The 9,577-nt window shown below is 25.9% G+C and overlaps 1 long non-coding RNA gene across 1 annotated transcript; it reads right to left on the bottom strand.

The window, feature by feature from the left end:
• Positions 1-3,964: 3,964 nt before the first annotated feature.
• Positions 3,965-4,650, bottom strand: LOC109121348 (uncharacterized). Its single transcript, XR_002028747.3, has 2 exons — positions 4,435-4,650; positions 3,965-4,291 (listed from the first exon to the last, which is right to left on the bottom strand). It is a non-coding gene; the product is annotated as an uncharacterized lncRNA (long non-coding RNA).
• Positions 4,651-9,577: the final 4,927 nt, after the last annotated feature.

Raw genomic sequence — 9,577 nt, 5'->3', positions numbered from 1 at the left:
TTTTCTGTTTTTATTTTGGGTATTATTTTGTTATTATTAATGATCTATTATGATATCGTTTGCTATTTTGGGTTGTTTATAACTATTTTCTTCGTTTAAAAAAAATAATTTAGTTTGAGTTGGAACGAAATTTTTAAAAGAAAATATTTTTTATTCTTGTACTTTTAAATTGAAGTTATATCAATATATCAAAATTTTTTAATTTGGTAATCTTAAATATGTTACGTGAAAATGAAAATTAAAGTATTATCTAAAAAAAATTATTCTTTTTTAAATAAATTAAAAAGGAAATATAGAAATTCTTTTAAAAGAGAAGTAGTAATATTTTAACATTTTAATGTTAGTTTTACTTTATAGTACATTTTATTATATTAAATGATGAACAAACTTCAATGTTACTCTTTCATGGTTGCTGTTTGTTATATTATATTAATTATTTTTTAATGTTACTTTTTTCTTTCTTTGTCAAATCACTGTTTTATATTTTCTATCAATTTTTTTGATATTGTTTAGTATACAATTTTTCGATATTGACTTACATATTATTTATTTTTAGATTTTTTTAGCAAAGAAAATATTATTTATTTGTTAAAATGGATCAAAGAAAAAATATCTTTATCGATTTTCGAGGCATTCACATTTTTAAGGATGAAAGTTTAATTTAAATTTATATATTTTGTATGTCAAAATTGGCCTATGAAAAGATATCTCCGTCATTTTTGGAAGTCTCCCTATTTTAAAAGACAGAAATTTAGTCTATTTTCATACTATTTTATTTGTTAAAATTTGTCGACGAAGAAATTATTGTCGATTTTCAAGACCCCCTCCCCTCCCCCCCCCCCCCCCCCGTGTTAATAAGGTGGATTTTTATTTTTAAGTTATTTGATTTATTTATTTTTAATAATATTTATTTATTACTAACACTTTTACTATCTTTACAAGTAAACGGAGCAACTTCCCGTTGAAGCTATTCGAACTCCGTTCGAATCATAATTTTTAATGCATTATTTTGTATGTATTGACGTTAGATAAACCTAAGTCGACTATTACATGATTATTTTATTTTATTATTTGTGTATATTGCATGGTGATTGTACTTGTATATTATTTTCGTCTCCTCAATTTGGAAAAATAAGTTCATTTGAGACCCACATTTGTAGATTCGAAGGGTGATTAACATCTTTCCTTAGAAATAATCTGAACTGTTACCTAGAATCTAATGGTTTAAGAGATCACTTAATGATTTTCTAGTTTTTTCCTAAAATTAGGTGACGACTCCTTTAAAAAAAATTATTCTTTAAAAACTTTAAAATTGAGTTAATCAATTATTTTTTGAGTTAGCACGACATTTCTCCTTATTTGAATAAAATAGAAATGTAAACAATAATATTGATTTATTTTATAAATTTTTTATTCCTCATCTTATAATATATATAAGGAAAAATTACATATATATACACATCTTTATTTACCATATATTCTATTATTCCCTACCATTTTAAAATATTATAAAAATTTCTTCTTTTTTCCATTACTCCAAATCACTATGATACATTACTTCAACCTTACAAATCAACGTTTCTGTTCTCCTAATTTCACTTCTTTAACCTCTCCTTATTTCACTCCCATAATCTAATCAGTTACATCCTTCATTTCAATTTGAATTTTAAATTATTTTTTTCTCTCTCCAGTCAATCAATATCAAATCACTGAATGTAGATTTCAACTTTTTCATTCTATTGATTCTTCGATTTCATCAATTTTTCGATGATCCTAAATTGACTGAAATCAGATCTAAGGTTTTCATCAACAATTGGCAATAGTAAATAATTGTTGTTCTTCATATTCTAAAGTGAGTGCTGTCATCATCCATTAGCAATAGAGAATCAATATTGTTCTTCATCTTCTAAAGTGCAAATTGATAAAAATTAAAAAAAAAAGGTCGAAAATTGATTCTTGCAATTTCTTGACCTTCTTTCCATAAGGTAAGTTTTTCCATCTTTTTTTTTACTGATTTATGCTAGTTAATAAAAAATTATACCTTAATGATAAAATTCAAGTTTCATATTGTAATTAGCAATATTTAAGTTTATTTAATGGATACAATAAATCTTAATTTTATTCATTATTTGAGTAGCTATTGTAATTATATGAAATTATCAATATTGTAATATGCTTAGTTGGTTATCCGTCACAAGATGTCATGTCAGTAATACAAAAATAATGTTCAATGGTATATCAGTCAAAACTTAAATTATTTTCATGTCCATACAATACATTAGCATCATGTTAAATGGTGGTATATTAGTCAAAATTTGTACTAGTTTATGTTTAAGATACGTTATATATAGTTTTAATAATTATCAGATACAAAAATTTGGCTATTGATAAGCATAAATAAGTAATACCACCTATATATGTTCGTATGATTTTGTTTTGAATTATAACGTATCTTCTTTACTTTTATAATGTATCTTCTGCATTTTGAAGGGAATGCAGATTCTATATTTTATGAAATGATTTTTGATCAAATTACCTTCGTATATGATATGTAGCCATATTATGAAAGTTTGGTACTGAAAAGAACAAGGTAGAATATGTTAGTGAAAATGAAGATCCACAAAAGCCAGAGTCAATTCACAGATCATCTCAAGAGGATACAATTAATGTCGAATAAAGATTATCTATCACTTGTTAGACACATTTTTAGAGTGTTATGGTTGATAAGATACATTAACTCTAATTTTAGAGTGTTTGTTTTTACGGTTTTGAAATACTTTTTCCTACTCAAGTTTTAGAGTGTTTCTCTAAAATTTCTTGTTTATTCTGACTTTAACTTTCAATATATTTACTTGTTATTTACAGTTTGAATTGCCTTATATATTTGTCTTATATAATCTGATACAAAAATGTCATAAAATTAAATACCAGATTCATTCATGCATACACATACAAAATTCTTTTTTCTCAATAGTTGTAGCTAGTTGCTGATACATTTGACACATAACAATGCAATGTACTTGATAATTTGATTGATGATTCATTCATGTAACTTATAATTTAGTTTTAGTTAGTTGTTGATTCATTCATGCTAATACATTGAACATTATTTAATTGTAATTAGTTATTGATTCACTCATGTATGTATCTGATAGATAACTTAAATCTTAGTTATTGTGATACATTTATAAATCCAGTTTATTTAAGCTTACTTACACCCTCTTCACACAATCTTATTGTATCATTTACGTTATTATTAACTACAAATAAAAATGATACACTATATTAAAAAATGTATCTAAAACATATTGAGTGATACCATATTCACAAACATAATAGTGTATGATTATATTCTAAAATAGTTAATATTTCATATAAAGTTCATATTATATACTGAATGTAATAAGTAGAACAATGTTTCATATTTTAAAATAGTTAACATAAAACCTAACATATATACCTTAAATGAATATCAAATACATTTTTTTTATAACTATGTATCAACAAACAATTTAGATAAATTGTAGTCTAAATTATGTATCATATACGTAAAGTTGATGGTTACAACTCGATTTTAATTCTGTAATTTTTGATTAGTTCTTATGAATGTGTCATGTATAAAATTCATATTGTTGAATGAGTTGTTATATTCATAATTTTGTATCATATACAATATAGTTGATCAAAACAATTTATTAAGACGATACATTTTTATACAATTCACATTCAGATACACAATAATGACCATACCATAACCCGTAGATACAAAATTACAATACACGTCTGTCATTTATTACTAATGTATCATGACTTACTTTAGTAGTAATAAACAATCTTAGGGTTTTATGTATCAAAAAAATAAATTAAAAAATGATATATTGGTAATATGATAACACTAATTTTTTCGGAGTGTATCATGCATTTAACCAACAATTAAATGGAAGCTTAAATAATTGAAAAAACATAGAAATAAATCGAAATTCATTTATCTTGGGTGGTTAGGCTGAAAGATTAGGAGATGATACATTGCATAAAATGAAGACATTATAGTAGTAATGTATCAGATTAGTAATAACACTAACAAAGACTAATTTAAGAATAAAAATAAACGAGATACATTATAGATATGCATTTTTTGACAGTGAAGATTGTGTTAAGACAGATCCAAATTTTTCAATAGTAGACTTCAAACTCGAGTATAATCCTTTTTTTGACTTCTTCGATCTCAAATTCTTTACGATCAATAGATCGTTTTGTTGATTAGATCTATTTTCATGAAACTTTTCGTTATCTGAATCAAATATACAAGGTAACATATTAAAAAAAAGGATCATATGTATCAAAAAAAAATAGATGGAAAAACTAAATAGTTTTTTTAAAAGAAAGACAATTTAAGAATTGGGAAGGAAAAAATTAATGATGAAATAGTTCTACCTTATCCACAATGGCGGATTTGAGATTCACCAAAAAAATTATTTGTCCAATCAATTTTGCGTGATACATTGAAACCATATTTCTCAACAATTTCTTATACTTGACGATCTCGGATTGACGATTCGAGATCGTTTGTCTAATTATCTACAATGACGGATTTGATCATATTCAAGAATTTGAACTCATGGAGAATATGAAAATTATTTTTTGAATATTGTGAAGTTGTTACAGATTTGGAATATATTAATATCAATCAATTTTGCATGATTTATGGGAAAAGAAAATCAAATGAAAAGAAAATCAATTTTACATTAATATTCCATATTAAATGTACAGAAAAATTTATAATGTATCATATATAATGTATCAGGATGAAATTTATGAATCCGAACAGTAATAATTATAAGGAATTTTTATAAAATAGAAAAAAATAAAAATAAAAGGTAATTTAAAATTTTACATTATGGGATTTAAGTATAGTATATTATATATAATATTGGTTATTAAGTTAGAAGGCCAAAAAGTTAAAAGAAAAAAAAAAGAACCAAAAAATTCAATCGAAGCTAGAATCTAACCCACCAGTGGTCCATAAAGAAGCTCATTCTTACATTCCTCTTCCACGTAAGCACCACCCAAGCAGCCACGTTGGCACCACATAAGGTTTCTACGTTCCAAATATATGCCAAGCACATGCCTTCCTCACTCTTCTCAATCATTTATTTAGAAAATTGTGTTATAAATTTGAAATATGCGTAAATAGTTTTCTAAAGCTAATTTAGCATGGGATCAGTACGCCCGCAGGGCGGAGCCACCTTATGTGAAAGGGTTCATACAAATTCTTTTCGGCGAAAAATTATATTATTTATACATAATTAAATTAATTTTATATGTATATATAATAGATGTCGAACCTCCTTTGGCTATATTATATGTCTAGTTCTACAAATTTTAAGTTTCTTATCAAAAATTATTGTTCCGTCTGTATACTGGTTATATATTTTTAATTTGTATTTAGTTAGTGCATATTCATTATATTGTTCCTTTAAGTATATTTTTTAGAATTTCAAAGTTGAATGTCGATGACATTTAGTTTTCTTTTGTACATATATTCTCAAATGTAGTCTATAATGTTTGTCATCTAGTTCTATATGACTTCCTTGTTATAAAATATTATAGTGTGGATGTCTAGTGCACCAAGAAGTTACTCATTATCTCCACTACTTTCCTTATGAAAATGACCATAACCTCCATAACCTCCACCTTTATAACCATTATTGTTGTAACCTTTCACTTTCATAACCTCCTAATTATATTCATGTTAATATTATATTTATTATTAACCTTTTGTATTCCTCTATGTTACACTATAAATAGAGACATAAGAGTTCATATTGTATACACTTGAAGGTTTGGTGAATACTTGAACGAAAGAAAGTGATCTTATATTGTTTCTCTTGTCTTATATTCTTCTTAATTTCATTTTTATATGTTCTTTTGTTCTTTAATTTTTATTTATTTTATTTTATTTTTTTGCTGTCTTTTAAGATCCATGTGTTTTGTTAATTACGTTAATCTCCTTTTCCAAATTAGAGAAGCGATTAATATATGCATTTTAGCTCGTGTCTAGAATGATTCACTCATTCCAAAAGAAAATCCCGCACTTTTTCCTTATCTCCAAGCTTTACAATTTTATGCATACATATATGTTGTTATCTCTTTGACTAACGTTTTATATATTATTTTGCACCTATTTTTATGCTTTTTATAATTTATGTTTGAATTTGTGCAAACTAACTAAGAGTGTTAGTAGGACATAGTCGTCTCTTACCTTCCTTTAGATTTTGGATTTGGTATTTTAATTTGGCTTAGAACGATAACCCCTTTTAGTTAAGTTCTATATCTTTTCTTAACACCTTAAAATGTAGATTTTTTAGCATGAAATAAGTTATATAATGAAGGTTTAAAAATGCAAATCTTTTTAACACGTATATTGAAGACAAAAATTTAGCTTTTAAATGAATCGAAATGCATATTATATATTGTTGGAAATTTAACATCTTAAACTTTAAGAAATTTTTGTAAACTAATTTTATGAAAATATTTTCCTTAAAATATGTGTTTCGGAAGCAAGACTCAACTAGTTACATGCATTTTTTCAAGCCCCTTGACTCTTAAGAAAAAGGAAATCATAATAGGCTTTAACTAAATTAAATTCTTTAAAGTTGTAGAGGATGTTTCTACGGTCTAATTCATAGGTAAATATAATATATTTTAAAATTTTATACTTTCACTTTTTCAAGGCTAATCATATCAAATTTTAATTAATACTAATATACTCTTAGCTTTTAATGATTATTTTTATTTTTTCTTTATTGATTAATAATCATTTTTAACGAATCTTAAAGGATGCTTAACTCCTTCTTTTCAGGATAACTGGAACTCTTACCTAAAATCTTTTTATGCTAGAAGACCACTTAATTGGAATCAATTTTAATATTACGTAATTAAATATTTAGATGTCCTAATTAACCTTTAAAAATAATTAAATAACAATTTTTTAAGTTAATTATTTAGAAATCACCAATTTGTTGAACACTGTTTAGACCTCGAGTTAAAATGAGGTATAACACTAATTTTGACTTCAAAATATAACTAAAATATATAAGTATTTCAAAATATTAAATATTGTTACAAGTAAGTAGCGTTGACATTCACTTTTTCATCTTTTTTTTTTAATTCACTATTTTTTAGCTTCTAAATCAATAGCATAATAAAATGGTATTTTTAAATTTTACGTTTTTGTTTTTATATCTTTTTTCTGAAATAGTGGATTTATCATCACTTCATTTAAAAGTTTTGTGCTAATTTAATTAATAAATACCTATATTTTGTATCTATGTTTTTTTATATAAATATAAAGTTGTAACATTGATATTTCCATTTTATAAATTGCTATCTTGTAAGATTGCATTAATTATTAAATTAGAAGCCCAAGTTTATGAAGAAAATAAAACAAAACAAAATTTTCAGTCCAACTAAAATTCACTCAATTAAATGGCACAAGAAGAAGCCTATTTCCACAGCCACACTTATACCCTTCTTCCACATAAGAGCCACACGAGCAACCACTTCGGTACCAAACACTTAATTATTTTACAACGTAAGAGTGTTTATTTTTGAGCATGATGTAACTTATAAACTTATATGCATGGTTAAATTAGTTTGTCGTCTTACTTCTAAGTAATTTTCAATTTTTTTTTTGTCAAATTTAACAATTAAATCAATAACTGAATTAATAACAATAAAACCCAATAACCCAATAAAAAATAAGTCAATAATATACTCTATTTAATTAGAATGAAACTATTATCTTTAAGTAATTAATGCTTAAACAAAAACTTTTTTAGTACTTCAAAAAGAAAATCCAACTTCGTGTGTCTTTATTAAAAAAAGTAATTGTGGTAATTTCATCAAGCATTTGCAGTTGATAACATTTATAAATGATGTATACATATGGTTAGTACTCTTCTAAGCTGTCTTGTCAGAACCAACTCTAATTATCTAAAATTTTGAGTGTTCTCTGATTAGTTGTAGAGAAATGCAACCACGAAACAGAAGCTAACTAAAAATTCCTGGGTTGACATGGTCATCTATGATCAATGAGATTGGTTACCAATCTCAAATGACATAATTTTTATTTTTTTTTATCATATAAGCATTATTTGTTCTTCAAACATCAAGTGAAACAGATAAGATATGGCAATATTTGTCCATATCAAACAGTTATAATGGAGAGGATATTACTTAATTCTCTCCATTATGCTTTATTGTTGGTAATACAAGCAAAAGCCACGCAATGTCTACTCTTTGAAATGCTAAGAAACAAAATGACAAGTGAGGCATGTTACGTGGCCTTTCTGGATGAAACACCTATATTAATATCTCTCAAGAAAATCTTACTCCGATACAAGAATCAGGTTCTTGTAATTTTACGCAACACAATAAAATAAAAATTTGTGGTGAGAATTTTTTCTAACTCAAGGAAGGGAAAAATCACACCGAAATTTTATATTAATTCAAGATTTATAACTCATTCAATCAATAAATCTAACTCTACCCTTTTCGATTAACTATAATCGAAAACTCTCTACTCAACAAGAAGTCAAACTCGCTTCTTGTTTACAAAGACTCTCAACTCTTCGTAACTCTAACCACCCAAGAAGTCAAATTCATTTTCTTGTTTACAATTCTCACAATCTCTCTCCCAAAAAGTCAAACCAACTTCTTGTTACAATTCTGTCAAGACTCAACTCCCAAGAAGTCAAACTCATTTCTTATTACACAATCTAGGAATTATTACAACTCAATAATAAATCTAGAACAAATCAACAAAGACTAATTGTTGCCAATCTGTGTTAAGAAAATCAGAAATTACTGGTTGTAATAAATCATTCAGAAACACGAAGTAACTGAGATTTTTAGAACCAGTAAATAAGATGAACAGAAATTTATTTGTAAAAAATAATTTAATCTGTAAACCTTACCAGAATGTTGAATACTCTTTTATTTCTCTTTTTAAGAAAAAAATCAACTCCACTGAATTCACAGTTTCCCCTTAAGGAAATTATTCCCCTCTAGTATCCGAGGTTTGATTTGGAATATAACCTCCCAGGGTAAAATGATCTTAATCAGTAGAGTATAGATACCAAAAACTCTACTGTCAGCGAATCAATCCACAGCAGGAAAGTACACGAAGAAATATATGATTTTTAAGAAGAAGGAAGATCAGAAAATTCGTTAGGAAATATTCTGAATACTGAATGGTATTTAAAGGCAAGAATAAAATATTCTGAAAGGTTGCTACCCTTTCAGAATTGACACGACCATTAATGAAAGGTTGCAAACTTTCAAATGGTATTGATTGTTCCTGAAAGTTGCAACCTTTCAGAATAGTCATGGCGGGAAATTTTGAATATAACGGAATTTAAAACGGGTCACTCGCGCAGATCCGAGTCGGGTCGGGTTAACTGAAAAGTTGAAAATATTTCGGTTAAATTCTGTTATCAACTAATTTATTGAAAATAATTTTTGGCCATTTAAATTAATTAATAAATAATTAAAATAAATTTTGTCCAAAAAATTA

The sequence above is a fragment of the Solanum lycopersicum genome, chromosome 10 (assembly GCF_036512215.1).
Source record: "Solanum lycopersicum chromosome 10, SLM_r2.1".
Lineage (NCBI taxonomy): Eukaryota > Viridiplantae > Streptophyta > Magnoliopsida > Solanales > Solanaceae > Solanum > Solanum lycopersicum.
This window is presented reverse-complemented; position numbering and strand designations above follow the sequence as displayed.